Here is a 22,342-nt window from a genome sequence, read left to right on the forward strand (position 1 = left end):
AGTGATCACACAAGTTATGACGATGCAACTCAAGACAATCCTAATCTTGTGCCAATCTCGGATGAGGAATTCAAGGATGTCTTTCCCAAGAGCCTACCCGTTGGTTTACCAACTATTAGAGGGATCGAACGCCAAATTAATCTCATTCCCGAAGCATCGTTACCGAACAATGCGGCCTATCGATGCAACCCGTTGGAAACAAAAGAGTTGCAACGACAAATGGAGGAGCTAATGGATCGAGGCTATGTTCGTGAAAACCTGATTCCATGTGCCGTCCCTACTCTACTTGTCCCAAAGAAGGATGGGACGTGGCGAATGTACATTGATAGTCAAGCCATGACCAACATAACTATCAAATATCGTTTTCCTACCCCAAGGCTTAACGATATGCTTGATGAGTTATATGGGTCCGAGATCTTTTCTAAGATCGACTTGAGGAGTGGTTATCACCAGATGCGAATGAGAGAAAGGGATAGGTGGAAAACCGCGTTCAAGAATAGACATGGGTTATACGAGTGGGCCGTCATGCCATTCGGATTAACCAATGCTCCGAGTACTTTTATGCGACTCATGAACGAGGTACTCAAACCTTTCTTGAGCAGATTTGTTGTCGTCTATTTGGATGACATTTTGGGGTACAATCGAACTGAGAAAGAACATTCCCTACACCTTCGAGAGGTGTCCGACATACTTCGAGGGCAGAAACTCTATGAAAAGAAGGAGAAGTGGTCGTTGTGGGTCGAGAGTGTCATCTTTCTCGACTATATGGTATCTAAAGACAGGGTTTCGGCGGATCAAATCAAACTTGAAGCAATCAAGTCATGGCCTACTCCTGAGACCACCACGGAGGTCCGATCATTTCATGGACTCGCATCATTCTATCGGAGGTTCATTCGGGACTTTAGTACCATTACTAGTCCTATCACCAAGTGTACGAAAAGGGGAATCTTCGTATGGACCCCGACTGCTCAAAAGGCATGTGAGACGTTTATTCAAAAACTTTGCGAAGCACTCCCAGATTTCACTCAACCATTCGAGGTGGAATGTGACGCAAGCGGTGTTAGAATTGGAGCCGTACTAATACAAGGAAAGCGACCCATCGTTTATTTCCCCGAGAAATTTAATGGAGCCCGACTCAATTACTCGACGTACGACAAAGAATTTTGTGCTATCGTGAGAGCTCTTCAACATTGGAGTCACTACCTTTGGCCGAGTCATTTCATCCTGCACTCGGACCACGAATCACTAAAGCACATCAATGGACAACAAAAGTTAAACCCACGGCATGCCAAGTGGGTGAAGTTCCTACAATCCTTTCACTTTTCATCAAAGTATAAACGTGGCAAGAGTAATGTGGTGACCGATGCTCTCTCACGACGGTACTCATTATTTAACGTGCTCGATGTCCGATTACTTGGATTTGAGGCATTGAAGGATTACTACGAGCGTGATCCCGACTTTGGAGAAACCTTCGAGATTTGCAAGTCCGAAACTCATGATGAGTTCATTATTCCAGATGGTTTCCTCTTCAAAGGTAATAAACTTGGTGTTCCAAAACTTCCAACTCGGGAACTCCTTATTCGAGAAGCTCATGAAGGTGGACTTGGAGGACATTTCGGGGTAAACAAAACTGTAGATATTCTCAAAGAGCATTTTCATTGGCCCCAACTGCAAAGAGTCATGCAGGATGTGATACGAAGGTGGGAACCGTATCAAGTCAAAGAACCGTATCAATCACCAATTGACAAATACATTGATGAGAAGCTACATGGTGGGAACACTAATTTCTTATTGAGGTCAATTTTCATGGAAGCTCATGATGATCTTGTTGCTTCGAGCAACCATTATTTGGATTTTGGTAGAATTGTGCATAGAAGGTGGTGGGAAGGAAATCCCAAGAAAGTAAAGCACAAGCAAAGATGGCACAAAATGGTTGTGATTGACAATACTCATTACAAATTCAAATCACCGGAGAGGGATAAATATGAAGACTACATTGAAGATGATGAGCTGAAGAAGAGATCAACGGGGTGCGTAAACTGCTTCATGTTCTTAATCAAGTTTGAATCTAACTTCCAGATTTGTTTTGATCCCGGTGGCATCAAAGATTCGACTACGTGTTCGGGTTTGTTCGGTTTTATAATATTCATCTTTGATCCCTAAGATATCGAGGCAAGAATTGAGGACAATTCTTTTTTAAGGGAGAGAATTTGATGCGTATGGCGGGACGATTAATAAACGACCTGATGCGAATATCGACCACATGGAAGAGGTTGTGCTTAATTTAGAGGACCAAGCAAAACCAAGCCCAAATAATGCATTATTCACACACAAAATTGGATGGGCTCAAATAAAAGAATGGAAATATGTGCGATTAAAGCTCAAGACCCGCAAGAACCTTGATGCCGTGTGGAAACAATTGGAGGAGCCAAAATGTGGCGGCACCAAGGGGGGGAGAATCCTATTCTTAGTTTTTGCATTTTCAAACTAGGTAGAATAAAAGTTGACAAAATAGTCTAGTTTGTGAGTTCTATGTTCATTCATCCTAGAAACTTACAAACTAGCATTAAATGCTTGCTTGGAGGCCAAGGTTTTTTATCCTATATAAGGACCTAACCTCCTCATTTGTAAATCAAAAGTTGAAGAAAAAACCTTTTAGAGAGAGAAACTTGTTGTTTCAATCTTTTCAAAGAGTCGATGATTTCGAGTCTTGCTTGAACTAAGGACGCGCTCCGCAGTTTAAGTTGAATTACTTGACGCGTTTTCGAGTAATTCCCCATTGTTATCGCTATAGGTCTAGTGATAGCAAATATCCCATTGGTTCGATCTCTTCACAAGAAATCGAAACAAATATCCTTTTTATTCTTGCACAACATAAACACAAAAACCAAACAAAAAGACTTCCGCTTCGCCAAAATCACGCCAAGTGACACGAACTGGTCGGGTTGCATCTAGTGCATTCGGATCTTCCGTCTCACTTGAATCCACAATTAAGTCTTCCGCTCCGTATACGCTTCACAATAAAAGTGCCTTGCAAAGTTTTTGAATAATCGTCTCGAAAGTCTTTTGAGCAGCCTCGGTCCATACAAATGTTCCCTTTTTTAAACACTCGGTGATGGGACTTGTGATGGTGCTGAAATCTTTTATGAATCTTCGATAGAACGAAGCAAGTCCTTGGAAAGACCGAACCTCTGTGACGGACTTAAGCGTAGGCCATGACTTAATGGCCTCGATCTTTGATTGGTCCACTGAAACTCCATCTTTAGAAACCACATAGCCGAGAAATATGACACTCTCGACCAAGAATGAACATTTCTCCTTCTTTCCATATAGCTTTTGTCCTCGGAGAGTTTCGAACACTTTGCGAAGGTGTTTGAAGCGATCTCCTTTGCTTTGACTGTAAACCAAGATATCATCCAAATAAACAACCACAAATTTTCCCAAGAATGGTTTGAGTACCTCGGTCATGAGTCGCATAAAGGTACTCGGAGCATTGGTTAATCCGAATGGTATGACAGTCCACTTGTATAACCCATGTCTAGTCTTGAACGCGGTTTTCCACTTATCCCTTTCTCTCATTCGCATTTGGTGATAACCACTCCTCAAGTCGATCTTAGAAAAGGTTTTGGATCCATGTAACTCATCAAGCATGTCGTCAAGCCTTAGAATAGGAAAACGATACTTGATAGTTATGTTGTTCTTGGCTTGACTATCAGCGCACATTCGCCACGTCCCATCCTTCCTTTGAGCAAATAGAGTAGGGACGGCACATGGAATTAGGTTTTCATGAACATAGCCTCGATCCATTAGCTCCTCCATTTGTCGTTGCAACTCTTTTGTTTCCAATGGGTTGCATCGATAGGCCGCTTTGTTCGGTAACGAGGCTTCGGGAATGAGATCAATTTGGCGTTCGATCCCTCTAATAGTTGGTAAACCAGCGGGTAGGTTCTTGGGAAAGACATCCCCGAATTCCTCATCCGAGTTTGGCACAAGATTAGGATTGTCTTGAGTTGCAACGTCATAACTTGTTTGATCACTTTCTTCCATGTGAGTTTCGTCATAAACTTCTTCCAATTCTTCATCAAAAACAATTGGTAGATTTGGATCAAATAAAGAAGTACCTCTTGTATGAGGTTCATACAAGTTGGAAAATATGTTATCTTTGATCACATCTTTAATTTGATCATCATCACTCAATGGCTCCATAATCTCGCCTTTTTCTCTTTCTTCGAGTTTGAACACATCACCCAATCGTTCCTCCTCATCAAACAACTCATCCCGACAAGCAACAACATCTCTCGAGGTAATCAATCGTTTACTTGGACACGTGCTTTGATAATGCCTAAACCCCGGACACTTTAAACATCGTACTTTGGAGAGACTTATTTCCTTAGAATCGGGCGTTCTTGCCGTGGAACTAGGGGTGGCAGCCGACTTGGGTTCACTAACACTACTTGTCGGACTCCCTTGTTTGAGATTGGCGATCTTACGATAAGTCGTAAGCGTATAAGTTGCTGGAACATATTTCTTACGCAACTTGCGTTTAAGAGAATCCCAAGATGATAATTTCTTTTTTCCAGCGCGAGCATGCCTTGCTTTCAATAGCGTACTTGCATCGTTTCGCGTCCTCCAGAACTTTGAAATCAAACATTCGTTCGATTTGTCTCTCCCAATCGAGAAAATCCTCGGGGTCCGTGCCTCCCGTGAACTCGGGTAGTTCACTGACCTTGAACTCTTCAGCGGCTCGTTCTCGTCTCGGCATCCACTTGGGATCGTTTTCTTGTAAATTCTTTAAAGCCCTTTGAAGATTCTTGAGAAAGTTGGGATCGTCGAAATTCATTTTTGATGTTGGTTGCTTGAAATTTCGAAACTTCCTTTTTTTTTTTTTTTTTTTTTGGTGAACAGTACCGTGAACAGTGACTTTTTTTTTTGTGTGTGAAGAAATCAAGACCCATGGATCGTCTCGATTAATGGAAATTAAGAGCCGAAGCTCTGATACCACAATTGATGTGAATCGCAAGCGGAAGTCTTAACTTGTACTAGCAAATAGACGAAGGATCCGAATGCACTAGGTGCAACCCGATCAATCCGTATATTCGTAGCGAGATTTGAATGAAAAAGAAAGGATATTTGTCGTAGCTAGACCTATAGCTACGCCAATGGGTGAATTGTTTGATACTCGTCAAACAATTCGACTTAAACTTAGGATCGCGTCCCTCGTTCAAGCAAGGTGCGAAATCGCGTTTCGACCTCTTAAGCCAAACTACTCGTGTTACAACACAAGAAGATAAGACAAGTTTTAGAGAATACTCTCAAGTTTTTACTTCAAAATTGGATGATAAACAAATGAGGACTACAAGCCTTATATAGGCCGAAATCCTTGGTGCCCAAGGCTAGTCTTTAATGCCTTGTTGTGAATTCTAGGCTATGTGGAAGAACTAGGCAAGACTAAACCAAAAACTAGGTAAGACCTTTGTAAAAACTAGGCTATGACAAAAACTAGGTGAGCTTATTCAATGCATTTGGTCTAGCCCATTTTCGAGGTTCATCCTTGCTCCACACGGTTCTCCACACGGTTCTACCCGTCCCATTGGCGGGTGATCATGCACTTTCCTTGACTCTTATTCGAACCGATCCATGCTTGGTAACTCGGGTTGTCTTGGTCGCTTGTTTCGAGAATTATTTCATCAAGATGATTCGTATTCACATCATAACCACTACCTCAACTTTTCCCACCAAAATCACCACATCCAATATCAACAACAACCACCCATCCAATACCCACTTCATAATGAGTTTCAATTGCCACAATACAACCACTTTCACATATATCCACAACAAGAAGATGAACCCATTCAAAATGTGATTCTCCAAATGATAGGAGATCAACAAAACTTCTTCAAACAAATGCTAGAGGAGAGTCAAAAGAGGGATAATGTTCTCCAACGCATTGTTGCCCAAGGTGAGGAATTGGAGATTCTAATTGCCCAATTGAAAGAATCCCAAGCAATCACTCCTCACCACCCTTTGGACTTTGAGCATGAATGCGAATTTGAAGTAGTAACTTTTGATATGGAAAATGACAAATGGGAAGAGCCAATCTCCTTGAGCTCTTGTGACTATGAAAGTGTTGTGTTTGATGAGGAAGACATAAGGTTGAGTAAGCCAAACACTCTTAACCTTTGTGAGTATGAGGGTGGGTCTTTTGAAGTGAATGTTGAGACATTGGAGAAAGAGTTAAATGAAGCCCCCATCTATGATTCGTATGAAGATAGCAACAATGATGATGAGCCTAACGGATGGACTCATAATATCACCTTGCTTGAGGAGCCTATCCTTGAGACATTTGAGATACCCTATCATGATGAAGAACGTCCTTCCCCTATTCCTCATGAAGACCACTTGACACCTATCATGGAGCCAATGATCGTTGAAGAGGATATGGTAGATCTTCTTCAAAAGGCCAAAGTATCGTACAAAAGCTACTTGGTGAAAAAGCTCAAAGAGAAAATTGCTCGTGAGGCCACTTGTGAAGATTTGGCACCCACGATGACAACTTCTAAGGAATTCGATCATCAATGCCATGAAAATTCTCCTTCCACCTTGAAAGGATTGAAAAATCAAAATGCTATTATCATCACCAAAATTAGAGGACAAGGTGGCAAGTGGAAATTTCCGGATGAAAATAAGCCATACTTCATACCTAGTGTTGACAAGAATCATGGGCTTGTTTGTTTGAAGCATCGGGAAAGCTCTAACGCTAAGGACAAAGCAAGAGAAAGAACATTTTACAAGCTTCCTTGGCCAAACTTCATATTCAAATTGAGCAACCCATACTTATGCTTATTTGGAGCTTGTTCACAAGCTTTTGATATCTTATTAAGAGCCTTGAGCTCTATGGATAAGAACTTCTACGATTTGAACTAGTTTGGTGGAGTCCTATCTCAAACCACCATTTGTAAGATATTTCTTGGACCCTTTACTTTGTATAATATTGTACTTATTGCATTTGCATTTAATTTCTTGCATGAGAGTGGTGAGAGAGAGAGTCATCTTACATTTTTAATGAGCAAATTTCAGAAAAAGATAAGGAGGAATAGTAAATCGGTGAAAGGGTATGTTATTGCACGAAAAAGAAAGAAAAAGAAGAAAAGGGAGCTGAAGACGCCCGGATTTAGAGGAAGACACCCGTCCAGGACCCACGTCAAAGGAATGGTTGGCGCTGTAGCAGAAGACGGGCGGATTCAACACAAGTCGCCCGTCTTGGAAAAGACGTCTGTATTCTTCACGGGACGCACGTCCCGTATGTCATCTAAAAATAAGATCTTGCGCTGCACCAGAAGACGGGCGGATTTAATCCAAGACGCCCGTCCCGACCAAGACGCCCGTCCCGACCAAGACGCCCGTCTTCTATTCTCACAAGCCGCCCGTCCCGAAGAGAATCCGCCCGGATTGTCCCATTTTTCTCGGATAAACCCGACAGGGGCCACCCTTATCCGCCCGGATTCCCCCTTTCCTCTATATAACCACCCCCTTTCTCCCTCATTTCTTCACCTTATCAAACCCTAAAACACTCATCTCCATCCTCAAAATCACACCCCCCATCAAAAACACTCCACTCACCCACATCAAAATGGCGCCATTGATGAACCTTAAGAGAAAGGCTAAGAAATTGGTTGAAACCGCCGGAAAGAAACGCAAGGGATCATCCTCTTCAATTCCGCGGGAGGTAGCGCTACCAAGGAATTCCCACCCCATAATGAGGGGAGGAATTGAACAACTTGACTACTTCCAAGAGGTGCTATTTGAATCCGATGACCACCGCAAGAACTTCGTCAAATTACTAGGTAAGAACTACGAACCCACTCAATTCGTAGATACTAGGGTGTTGGAAATCCTTAAGATAAGGTACCCTACCGAGACGTTCTTTGATGGTCTTCGCATTGGGAAACTTTTCCATGCCCATGAGGAGACGTACCTTAGTCTCACCCTTGAATTCTTGAGTAGCCTTCGCATTGTAACGAATACCCACACCAATGTGGGCATGGAGTTTAGGTTGTGCAACCTAGACCATCATCTTTTACTTGAGGAATTCGCCTGCATTTTCGGTCTTGAAGTGCCCGCCAACTATACCGAAAAACCCGATAATTTCGGTGTGGACCTTCTTTGGAAGGCTATCTCCGGGAGGGATTTCACCCATCCAAAGCAATGCTATACCTTCGCCATCCAACATCCGGTGATTCGATTCACCGAGCGCTTTGTGGCCGGTACCATCAATGGGAGGTACGAACAAGATAAGTGTACTCTCATCGATTTAACTTTTCTTGAATCCTATTTGAATGTTCGAGGGGTGACGCGTTATAACTTCAATACGCCACTTGAGATACTTACTAGGTTTCATGATTTTGCTCAAGGGACCACCCAACTCAAGACCTTCGTGATGGGAGGTCTAATTACTATTTTGGCCCACCACCTTTGTCCCGGGTTCAACGCCCGAGGGACCTATACTCCTCTTGAGGGGAGGACTTTGATTGATGAGCACACCATCTTCAACCATCACCGGTGGTGTAACTACACTCAAGACGGGAGTGTAGAGTGGTACACCAAAGGATGCACTTCAATCATCCTTGAAGGTTGGAAGATACCGGGCATTGACCCAAGATTGAGCCCGTATTCGCCTCCACCAAGCTACCTCCTTGATATCCAAATTCTTGGCAATCCCTCTCAAAGGGAAGAGCCGCCCCGCCAAATACCTCGTGGAGCACCGGGAAGGCCTATTCGCCAACCCTCCTATGTACCTATCCCACCATACCCTACCCCATATACCGAATTTAGGCCGGCAATCCCCAATACCCCGGGTATTAATGATTTGATGGCATTCATGAATAGAGTGGACCTCAGGGTACATGAAGGGAGAGTCGACAACTACTTGGCCCTTTATCCCCAATACTATAACATGGCTCAACAAGGGTATGTCGACCCCAATGGTCCTAAGCCCTCTTGGGCACAACCGGAACATTTGTTCCCCAATCAAGGGAACCAAGCTTGGGATCGCGACGGCGGAGGGCATTCTAGCCAAGGAGGAGGGTACTCGGGTCAAGGAGGAGAATTTGACCAAGGAGGGTATTGGGGACAAGCAAGCGGGTATGACCAAGCCGGGAGTTCTCATCGTTATGGCTATGATGAGGATGACGAGTGAAAGAGGCCTACCTCACCACCTCCATTTGTATGATACCCATCTCTCCCTCTCTCTTTTGTATATACATTGCATTTAGTGTAGTCTTCGCATGCATTTGTATTATATTTCATATTCCATTTACATTAGCTAGTTCATATAGTATAGTTGCATTGTAATATATCTCACGTGATTCATGTAGATAGTTTCATATAGACTAAAATTCATGCATAGTCACTAATGACCAATCCTATTCTTTTCTACACTAGGAATAGTGTTTAAATCGGTTTGGGGAGGTTTGATCATAAGTGACCATAGTTTACTAGAAATCATGCATCATATAGTATAGTTTAGATTGCATTCATTTGTTATATATGTCATATAGAATTGCATTTAGTTAGAGCATGCATTAATTCATATCATATCATTGCATTTGTACTTTATTTCAAAAAAATCAAAAATCCAAAAAACATGTATTTCCTTTTCATTCCTACTCCTACATGTACATTGAGGACAATGTCCAAAATAAAGTGGGGGATGGGAATTTATATTCCAAAAAATGATAAAAATTGAAATTTTTTGAAAAATACAAAAATATGTCCTTTAATTTCATAAAATCAAAATCCCTAAAAATTTGAAAAATTGAAAAACCAAAAACATGTTCATTTCCTTTGTAGTGTAGTCTTGTATATATTGTTTTGTATATATTGTATTTGTTCATCCTTGTTCACATTGATCGACTACGCCACATCCGAGACATGAGGATCATGAAGACCGCATGGTACGATCTTTCCAATCTCCTTTTTCCTCTTTATGTTAATGACTATGTGGCTTTATTTTGATTGATGCGGTATAACAATGTGAACTTAGGATTTGCATTTAGTCTATATGTCATATTAGTTGGTAGAATCACTTGCATTAGGATGTATATAATAGTTGCATCATGGCATATAGTTGCATTTAGATAAAATGTTTTGGAAAGTGCCTAATTAGGAACTTTGACAAGAGCAACTAACCCATTACAAATACTTTTTCAACTTAAGACTTTGCCTACTAGAATGGTTGTAAAACACCCTAGATTGTGTCATACTAGTATCTTTTGACCCATGATCCAAAGCCTAGTCAAGGGTTTGCATGTGAGTCACCTATCCAACCCCGTGATGCGATGTGGACTTGGTTAACTTGTCTAGGTGACCTTGATTGACCTTGTGGTAAGGCAACCCAAAAATACTTTCTATCAATAAGTTTGAAGTGCTCATTTCAAAAATTTTGTCGTGGAAGTAATTTAATGCCAAAGAAACCTCAATTGTTATGAAATGTTGAAATATTGAGAAATTTAGTTGTTTTGATGGATGCGTACCACTTCGATGTGCTTTGGAGAAGGATCCATTGAATTGGGCCCCCACACGGTTGTGAATTCAACCGCCCAGAGACAGAGTGACTATCACCCCGAAAAGCTATTGTCTAGAGGTTAACCGGTTGCCTAATAAGCGATTGGCGAAAGCAAAGGACACTAGCCCGGAAGGGACAAACCCCATCTTAAATTTTTGAAATGTGAAAGTTGAATGAGGTCAATTTTTGAATACTAGTCATATCCACCCTTTGTTTATAACGATTTGAGCATTTCATTCCCAAAAAGCCTTTTTGTCAAGCCACTTTGTCGAGCTTGGGACGATCCATGACCTTTACTTTTGTAGAGAATTCGAGACTTGTCATGTCATATGCTACTAGCATCATAGGGATCATCATTCCATCACCATCCGATCGCCCTTGACGAAGGCATTTGGAAATTGAGGACGAAAGTAGTCTAGTTTAACACCATTTGGAGGTGATTTAGTGCCATCCTCTTAGCCTTAGTAATTTGTTGAACTAGTATTTGTGAAGGATTATATGCTCTTAAATTTGTTCCTCTTTAGTGCCTCCGCCACTTGATGAGGAAGTGGCTATTCCTTTTATAGATGCATCCATTATTTGATTTTGTGTGCTTAATGTTTGGATGTGTCGCCATTTTGGCAAGACCCACCTTGCCTTGCAAGAAGGCATCCTACCTCATGGTTGTCTTGTTGTGAGTTGAAGGGGCGGAGTGAAACCCCCTAATTGTCTCATATCGGTTATATTATTAGGATAGTTTAAATAAAGGTCTAGTTTTTGTCACCTCTTTACTCGGGACGAGTAAAGGTTCGGTTTGGGGATAGTTGATGTGACCATTATTTGAGCATATTTTGTCCCCTAATTGAGCCTATTTTGCATACTATTATAACACTCCATAGCCATTTTATCTGTCAAATACTTTCTATTTTGCTTTCCTAGTGCATCTCCTGTATTTTGCAGGAAAGAAGAGAATAAGGCGGAAATTCCTGTCTTTCGTGCATGTTTAGAAGCTATTTGGCGATATTTGATGAGCTAAGATTAAAGAGGAAACAAGAACTAAAGACCAAATTCCACAAGAATAAAATGGAAGTGAAGGAAAGGGAAGAATGGAAGAGAAAACGAGACTGCACTCCAATCAGTGCGGCTTCTCTAGAAGTCGGCCGTCCCCAAACTACAGAAGACGTGCGTCTTCACCCAAATCCGCCCGTCTTCCCCTGCTACAATCCGCCCGTCCCGACACCAATACGCCCGGATTCCAGTCCAGCACAAATCCGTTTCTTCAAGCTTCAAAGAAAGATGCCCTTCCTTCGAAAAATACCGGCGTTTCCCTGCTCTAAACTCAAAAGTGTAATTACTAATTTAGCCTTAGTTAACCTAATGAAGCTCAACTATAAATACCCCACTTGTAAGTAATAAAAAGGGGGGATCTCATGAAGTTTTTAGAGTAGAAAAGTTTCCTTAGATTAAATCAAGCTTTCTTAGATTAGATTAAGAGTAGATTAGAATAGATTGCTCTTTAATCTTTCCACAAATCTCACATTAATCTCTCCTTAATTATTGTTCAAGTTTATTATTTGGTAATTGAAGATTATTGGGTTTATTGGGAGATTGACAGCCTTCCATCAATCATCAAGTTCTTCTATTATTCTTTGCTTTATTGTTTGGATCATCTTAAGTTGGTATAATTCCTTTACTCTTTACTCATTATTGTTCATTTCTTCATTTCATTATCATGTTTATACTTGTTGTGATGATTGACACCATTAATGACATGTTTCCCATGATAATGAGTGAGTAGTTATTTAGCTAGGATTAATGGGTAATTAGGGGAAACCAACATGGGATTAATTAATGCTTAATCTAATATGTTCACATAATTAAATTGCTTGCTTGTTGTGATGTCAACTTTATGCACATGTTATGTTTGATGAAATGCCAAGCCTATGAATCCTTGCATTTACAACCATCTCTTATCTACTCAACAAGACTTGTAAGACATAAACCAACTCGAGTCTTGTTAGACCATGCATAGAAGTTGATTAGGAGGAAAGTAAGTCGACTTATAGGTGTTGTACAATCTAATCGATTCGGCTCCGGGACCCAACTCTTCCTAAGAACCGTAAGATATAAACCAACTCGGTTTCTCCACAACATTAATTGCTTGCAAACTTTGTGAACATGTTTGTATGATCAACACCATGAATCCCCTATGACCCCATGATATCCTAGCACTTTTAATCATTTGCTTACATCCTTTATTTCATTGCTTGTTATACTTTATTGCTTGCATTAGCCTAGAACACAACTACAAACCCAAACAAATCGTGACACTAGCATAAATTGAGATAGATAGACTTAGAACCTAAAGCACACCATCCCATGGATCGACCTCGACTTACCACTAACTAGTTGTTTGTTGAGTATTATAAATGTGTTTTGATTGGGTGTACAACGACACGCCCACGTCACCAACCGACCGTTGAGAACGGGTTTCTCGAAGAGGTATTTGACGGGATCCATTTTAGAATATACTTTGACAGAGTAGCTAAGCATGTAGTGGCGTAGCTTCTTTGTTGCCCACACAAGAGCGAGGCATGTCTTTTCGAGAGGTCTGTACTTACACTCGTATTCTATGAACTTCTTCCTAAGGTAGTAGATAGCACTTTCTTCTTTTCCAATAGTTTGTGCGAGCATAGCCCCCATAGCTGTTTCGGTGACAGTGAGATATAAACCAAGAGGTTGATCTCGCTGAGGAGGCATTAGCACTGGTGGTTTGGCTAGTATCTCCTTGATTTTGTCAAACGCCTTCTAACAGTCGTCGTCCCATATGGTGTGATCTGTTTTCTTGAGCTTTTTGAAAATGGGTTGGCAAATCATAGTAAGCTTCGATATGAATTGGCTTATAAACTGTACTTTGCCTAGAAATCCTCTAACCTCCTTCTCTGTCTGGGGTTGTGGCATTTCGAGTAAAGCTTTAATCTTGGATAGATCAATTTTTATTCTTCTTTGGCTGACAACGTATTCCAAAAGCTTGCCTGTGAAGGAAAAGTAGATCTAAATACTTAACATATTCATATATGTTTTTAAATTAATTTGTCATAAAATTAATAAAGGTCTTATGCATGCAAACTAATTAGCAAAATAAAGAAGAAATCACCCTTACATTGTAATTTCGGTTCAAATGGGCACAAAAGAGATCTCCTTCTCTTTTGTTCTTGAGCTTTCCTTTTCGATGAACAAAGACCCAAGTGTAGGATCTCTCCCAAGGAATTATACCCAAAGCTTACTCTTAATAAAATTAATATTATGTATACTAGATAATATTAATTTAGTGAAGAAAATTGACCCAAAAATGTTTGATTTTTGCTCTCAAAACCGGTTGAGAGAGAGGAGAATGGAAGGTGATTTTCTCTTTCTAAAAACTCTTGTTTTTGTTGTGTTGAATGAATAATAATCACTAGTCAATATCTAAGTGAATATTAAGCAAAATAAAAGAAAAACCACAAGGGTTTTCTTCCCAAAAACCGGTTGGGAGAGGAGGTGCAAAAGAGCCAATGCATGCCCTAGTTGTTCTTCACAATGAGCAATAGGCATGCAAGGCTAGTTTTAGTAGGTAATTATGTTGTTTACCACTAATAACAACACAATTTCTAGCCTAATTCCCTCTTAATTTCGGTACACTTATAATATGGGAACCATATTATTTTTGTCAATTTTGACTTATGTCACATGTCATATGTTACATAAATTTGTTGTGCATTTTTAACATATTAAAAATCAACGTATTATTAAAAATACGTCACATACAAAAATCGACTTAGTAATTCATAATTACTTGTACCAAAATATTTTACCGTTTATAAATCACAACAGTTTGTATTTATAATAATTCATTCAAATCAATTGTTTCCTTAAACAATAATTTCATCTGAGCAATGATACAATTCGATTACTAAGACCGTATCTCATTTAATCACATTACAATGTGATACGTAAATTTTACTTCCAAAATCGTCAGTCAATTTTTCAAGTAATTTAATTAACTCGTAACATTATACAATTTAATTAAATGATCAATTAAGAGTGTTGCCCTATAGGTATGACCTAGGGGTCAATCGATCACTACCGTCGCACGACAAGTAATGTCAAACTCTAGTCACCAATCATTACCGATATATGTTGACCGATTGACGGTAAAAATTACTTCCCAATTGTATTCTTTAAAACGAGACTTAAACATGTGATCATCATGATCAACAGTCGTGATCGCATTATTGTCGGAGGACACATATTCCAACAATCTCCCACTTGTCCTCGACAAGTGTGCGTCACCAATTCTCTTGTCCTATTACTATCTCCCACTCAATGCAAGGTGTCTTTCAGGTCGTACTTGCAAGTGATCATATCGAGAGTGGTTTCCTCGATCTGGAGAATAACTGATTGACCGGACTTATCTATCATAGATACTTTCCGAGCGTGGCCACGCATTTCCAGTTCATTACTCCTCGAGTGGCCCTGAGATATTGTTATAACTCTGACTAGGGGTGGACAATTCCTATCGCACTCATTCCCTTCGACTAGCCACAGCCATCATAAGCCAAAATATGCCCATTTGACCCCATTTACGAAGGTCGTAGTAACACAAACCAAAGTTAATCTGAAACTGTGCTATCTTAGGAGAATAGTCTTTAGTCAAAAGAATCGACTCATTCGAATACTATAGTAGCTCTCGCCACGACCAGGCTATATAAATTTGCCAGAACTCTATAAGCGGTCATAAGGCCCGACAAAATGTTCCTAACAGTCTGCCTATGTGATCGACTAGTCATCTCACATGACTCTATGGCACTTAAACTTGCCATCAATCGCATCACACTCTAGTCACTTCGAGACGTCACCTCATACAAGTAACTATGGGCAAATACAATGTTAATCCGTGTTCACTTTAACGGGGTTCAATTATCACTACAACCCGTTTGGATGTAACAATGTATAAATTAAAGATAAAAGACAAATGTGATTATGAACATGAACAAAAACAACACTTTTATTTCATTTCAAAATCTAACATAGACTTGGTACACGTTTAAGTCCCATGGACGTAACATGTCCATCATGCTTAGCCTGCGATAAAGGCCTGGTGAGCGGATCGGCTATGTTGTCATCCGTCCCAACCTTACAAATCGCAATTTCCTTTCTTTCAATGAAATCTCTTATTACATGATATTTTCTAAGTACATGTCTAGGTCTATTACTAGACTTCGGCTCTTTAGCTTGGAAGATCGTCCCACTATTATCACAATAGAGAGTGATGGGATCATTGGCGGTAGGTACTACTTTTAGACCTTCCGTGAATTGCCTGATCCAAACAGCTTCCTTAGCAGCTTCGATCTGCAATGTACTCAGCCTCCGTTGTTGAATCCATGATTCTGACTTCCTGAAGCTTCTCCACTTACGGCACCACCATTGAGCATGAAAACGAAACCAACTTGTGATTTCAAGTCATCTCTATCTGTTTGGAAACTTGAGTCCGTGTATCCATTAACACGCAACTCAGTGTCTCCTCCAAACACTAGGATAGAATCCTTAGTTCTTCTCAAGTACTTAAGGATGTTCTTGACAGCAATCCAGTGACTCTCACCTGGATTTCCTTGATATCTACTCGTCATGCTCAAGGCATACGAGACATCGGGACGTGTGCATATCATGGCATACATGATTGATCCAACAGCAGAAGCATAAGGGGTCAACTTCATGCGTTCAACATCATGGGGTTCGGAGGGAGATTGAGTCTTGCTCAATATCGTCCCTGTTACCATAGGTACCAAACCCCTTTTGGATTTGTCCATGCTGAACCGTCGAAGAATCTTATCAACATAAGACTCTTGACTTAGTGCCAATATCCTCTTGGATCTATCTCTATGGATCCGGATACCTAATATGCGTTGTGCCTCTCCTAAATCCTTCATTTGGAAGTGGTTACCTAACCACTTCTTAACAGAAGACAACATTGGAATATCATTTCCAATGAGTAGTATGTCATCGACATACAAGATTAGGAACACAACATTGCTCCCACTGAATTTCATGTATAAACATGGTTCCTCAACACTTCGAGTGAAACCATTTTCCTTTATAACATGATTGAATCGATGATTCCAACTTCTAGATGCTTGCTTAAGACCATAAATGGATCTCTTAAGCTTGCACACTTTGTTAGGATTTTTAGAATCAACAAAATCTTCGGGTCGTATCATGTACACCTCCTCTTCTAAATGCCCATTTAGAAAAGCGGTTTTGACATCCATTTGCCATATTTCATAATCATGAAATGCGGCAATCCCTAACAAAATCCGTATGGATCTTAGCATGGCTACGGGGGCGAAGGTCTCATCATAATGGAGACCTTGGACTTGGGTAAATCCCTTTGCCACTAGCCTAGCTTTGTAGACATCATCATGTCCTTCTATGCCATTTTTGACTTTGAATATCCATTTGCATTGAAGGGGTCTTGCCCCTTTAGGCAAATCTACCAAGTCCCAAACTTGGTTTTCATGCATAGAATCCATTTCGGACTTCATGGCTTCAAGCCATAAGGAGGAATTTGGACTAGAGATTGCAGCCTTGTAGGTGGCGGGCTCGTCACTTTCCATAAGCAACACATCGAGTGTTCCATCTTCCTCGATAAGTCCCACATATCGATCGGGAAGGCGAAATACTCGACTCGTTCTTCTAAGTGGAGGAGGGACAACCGCGTTAGACGACGAAGGAACATCTTCTTGCGTCTCTACCTCGGTTTGTGGCTCTTGAACTTCGTCAAGTTCAAAATTTCTCCCACTCTATCTCTTAGAAATAAATTCTCTTTCTAAGAAGACAGCCTCGCAAGACACAAACACTTTGTTATCTTGAGGTTTGTAGAAGTAATATCCTCGAGAGGTCGAGGGGTAACCTACAAAGATGCATTTTTCGGATCTTGGGGCAAGCTTGTTGTCGTTCTTAGTTTTGACGTAAGCATCATATCCCCAAATCTTCATATAGGATATATTGGGGATCTTTCCCGTCCACATCTCACATGGAGTCTTCTCTGTGGACTTTGTGGGACTATTGTTCAAAGATCGAATTGCGGTTTGTATCGCAAATCCCCAAAATGAGTTCGGTAACTCGGTTTGACTCATCATGGATCGAACCATATCAAGTAGGGTTCGATTCCTCCTTTCGGAAACACCATTGAGTTGTGATATAATACCACAACCTTTCAAGTGTGAATCAAATTCAAGGCTAAGATATTCTCCACCACGATCGGATCGTAGTGCCTTAATCCTTTTGTTCAATTGGTTCTCTACTTCGTTTTGAAATTCTTTGAATTTCCCAAACGCTTCACTCTTATGCTTCATCAAATAGATATACCCATATCTACTCAAGTCATCCGTGAAGGTTATAAAGTAGTCATAATTACCACGAGCGGTGATACTCATTGGTCCACATACATCGGTGTGTATGAGTCCCAATAGTTCACTAGCTCGTGTCCCTTTACCACTAAAAGGATTACGAGTCATCTTGCCAAGTAGGCAATATTCGCATGTGCCATATGATTGATAATCAAATGGTGTAATCACATTAGTCGAAATTAATCTTTTGATGCAATTCTCGTTTATGTGACCTAATCGACAATGCCAAATGAACGCTTCACTTGGGTCACTTGATTTGAGTTTCTTTGATTGAATGTTATAGATATCATTAGTCGGATTTGAGGTCTCTAAAATGTAAATGCCATTGATAGAGGAAGCTTGGCCTATAACCAAGTCGTTCCTAGAAATAGTACAACGATTGTTCTTAATGACAAAACAAAAACCATCCATGTCTAGCATGGCGATTGAAATAATGTTTTTAGAGAGTGTAGGCACATAAAAACAATTATGTAAATACAACTCAAATCCATTAGGCAAAGCTAGAACATAAGTTCCTTTTGATTCGGCCGCTACTCGAGCTCCATTTCCAAGGCGTAGATCCACATCTCCCTTGCTAAGCCTCTCCACATCTCTTAAACCCTGTAAATGATTACAAAGGTGAGAACCACAACCGGTATCTAGTACCCATGTCGTAGTGGAAGTATAATTTGTATCAATAACATAAATTTCCTTAGGAATTTTACCTTTCGGAGTGATGATTCCTTCCCTTGTATTTCATAAATATACGGGACAATTCCTAAGCCAATGTCCCATGCCATAGCAATAATGGCACTCATCATTAACTTGCTTGAATTTTTTTATTTTCTTTCCCTTCTTCTTGAACCTTTTGCCCTTTGAAGCAAGAACTTGATTGCTTGAGCTCCCACTAGTTTTGGCATCTTTATCTTCAAGAGACAAAGACCCTATAGATTGTATGAGGTAGTCTTCCTGAGACGGACTCACACGTGGTCTAGTAGTAGTAGGTGGTTTAGAAGAGGTGATGAAGTTAAGGTTTCCATCCGAACCTATCCCAAAATGAAGTTCTCTAGTAGTGTCGAAATCATTGTTGGAGCATACGTCGTCAAAAATATTGTGGTAAGACTCAATAGTTATTGGTGCGGTAGCATTTGATGGATTCATTGTAATGAACTACAAATATGGAGGAAAAGGAAATATTAACATTTGTCTTTTTTAAATCATGCTTGCAAATTAACAAGATATGAACATTTATATAGTGACCTCTACCCAACTATAATAAATGATTCCAAGACCCAAATTCATATCGACTTAGGCACGGTGGGGCCGATACATCCTTTATCAATATAACTCGGTGGATTAATGTTTAATCGATTCTACTTTTAGACCTCTTGGTTGATAATATTACATTAACATTTATCTTTAGCCCAAAACACATCCGACAAGGGCACGGTGGGGCCGATACATCCCTTATCAAAAACTTTTGTTGAGTTCAATCCAAATTTCGAATAAATGTTTCCATGATCCAAACCCACATTAACTTGGGCACGGTGTGGCCGATACATCCCTTATCAACATGAATTCGGTGGATAGACATTTATCACCCACTTCCCCTACGTAACAAGGTTTGTACCCCGGTGGGGCCGAGCGCACTCCCTCGCGAAATAGGTTTTCATGGTTTCTACTATTTGGTAAGGCTATGTCTCAATTAATTGTTTTAGCGAGAGGTCATGTCAATTTATTATCTATCACGTTTTAAGTGAACTAAAGCGGTGAACTACGATAATTCTAATTGACACGGTCGATAAACTCGATAAAAGAAGATGCATGCTTTAGTTATGGCGATTTAGCGATGCATGTGACATAAAATAAAATGCAAGCATAAAAAATGAATAAATCCTCGTATGGCCTTTCCTAAAATAGAAAAACTATTTAACTATTACATATTCGGAAACCAACTCCATTGGTCCCTTGAACTTCGGTTGTGGCACGCATCTCGAGGTAACACCGTCTTTATGTATCGCCATTCTTGAAGAAATCCGTCTTTTGGAACTCCGGAATGAATAAAATTACATAATAAATTACATAATTTCCTATTATACATTTGTAACTAAAATAAAATAAATCTATTAAATTACAAAACGGTGATACGAGATCACAATAAAATTACAAACGAATCGATATTCCCATACATTTCGGGAAATACCAATTAAAATCTAAGGCCATACTAAGTAAAATTACATAATTCAAAAATTACATAAATTAAAATTATGACAATCATAAAGAAAATGCAGCATTATAATATGTATGAACATGCCCAATTTTATGCTAAATCGCCTTTAATTAGCCAATATCGTATATTACTCGGTTTTTACGGATTTGCGTGATTTCAACATTTTACAATCACAAAAATTACATAAATTCATATTTATGCATAAGGTAATTACCCTAACCTCTTAGGACTCAAAATTTAGTCTTCACTAATTATTTGACCATAATTAACTCATATTTATAAAATTGTTCATTAATGGACTAAAAAATTACAAAAATAAGCTATAAACTTCAAATAAATCACAAAATTTCAAATAAATTCAAAATTTAAAATTTGAACTCATGAACATTCTGGAAAAATACCATGACACTCATAATGTTCAAAAACTTAGGTTAAAAATTTCGAAATTTTTCCGGAAAAAAAAAAACAATGTTGCGGTTTATCGGTTTTGACTAAAATAATCATAAAAACATGAGAAGAATTTTATTCATCAACTTTTCAATTTTAGATCTGAAAAAGATAATAAAATGCAACATATAACGTTTTTCCTTAGTCATAGATTATGTTTTATTAATTTTTCACTAATAATGTCACTATTTATGCTATTTTTCTTCAAAAATTCATAAATCATGCAAAAAGACTTCACTATAGTCCATTATTTTACACACATCTTGTAAAATTGCATGTGATAACATATTAAATTTCTATGACCAGATTCGAAATTTAACTCATATTAACCTATTTTTCACCTAAATCCGAATTTAATAATGAAAAATCCATTTTTCGAGCATAACAAGTCCACAAAATTATGAAAATTTACAGGTTATCTAAAAATAATATATGTGACAACATATCCAAAAATCACTGGAAAATTCGAAGTACAACTAATTTTAGACCGAAAATGACATTTTTACTCATAAAATCATATTTAAATGCCATTATTGTATAATATGAACAATAAAAATCCGTAAATATAACCAAAATATCCTAAAACATGTTAGGACCAGAAATTTTAACATGCATGAATTAATTTCGTGATATATCATAATAACACAAATTTTACAAGTTTTATATGTTATTCTTATAACTCGGAAAAACTTTTAACCGATTTGCATGCAAACAACCATGGCTCTTGATACCGATTGAAGGAAAAGTAGATCTAAATACTTAACATATTCATATATGTTTTTAAATTAATTTGTCATAAAATTAATAAAGGTCTTATGCATGCAAACTAATTAGCAAAATAAAGAAGAAATCACCCTTACATTGTAATTTCGGTTCAAATGGGCACAAAAGAGATCTCCTTCTCTTTTGTTCTTGAGCTTTCCTTTTGGATGAACAAAGACCCAAGTGTAGGATCTCTCCCAAGAAATTATACCCAAAGCTTACTCTTAATAAAATTAATATTATGTATACTAGATAATATTAATTTAGTGAAGAAAATTGACCCAAAAATGTTTGATTTTTGCTCTCAAAACCGGTTGAGAGAGAGGAGAATGGAAGGTGATTTTCTCTCTCTAAAAACTCTTGTTTTTGTTGTGTTGAATGAATAATAATCACTAGTCAATATCTAAGTGAATATTAAGCAAAATAAAAGAAAAACCACAAGGGTTTTCTTCCCAAAAACCGGTTGGGAGAGGAGGTGCAAAAGAGCCAATGCATGCCCTAGTTGTTCTTCACAATGAGCAATAGGCATGCAAGGCTAGTTTTAGTAGGTAATTATGTTGTTTACCACTAATAACAACACAATTTCTAGCCTAATTCCCTCTTAATTTCGGTACACTTATAATATGGGAACCATATTATTTTTGTCAATTTTGACTTATGTCACATGTCATATGTTACATAAATTTGTTGTGCATTTTTAACATATTAAAAATCAACGTATTATTAAAAATACGTCACATACAAAAATCGACTTAGTAATTCATAATTACTTGTACCAAAATATTTTACCGTTTATAAATCACAACAGTTTGTATTTATAATAATTCATTCAAATCAATTGTTTCCTTAAACAATAATTTCATCTGAGCAATGATACAATTCGATTACTAAGACCGTATCTCATTTAATCACATTACAATGTGATACGTA

The sequence above is a fragment of the Silene latifolia genome, chromosome 3, assembly GCF_048544455.1.
Source record: "Silene latifolia isolate original U9 population chromosome 3, ASM4854445v1, whole genome shotgun sequence".
NCBI lineage: Eukaryota > Viridiplantae > Streptophyta > Magnoliopsida > Caryophyllales > Caryophyllaceae > Silene > Silene latifolia.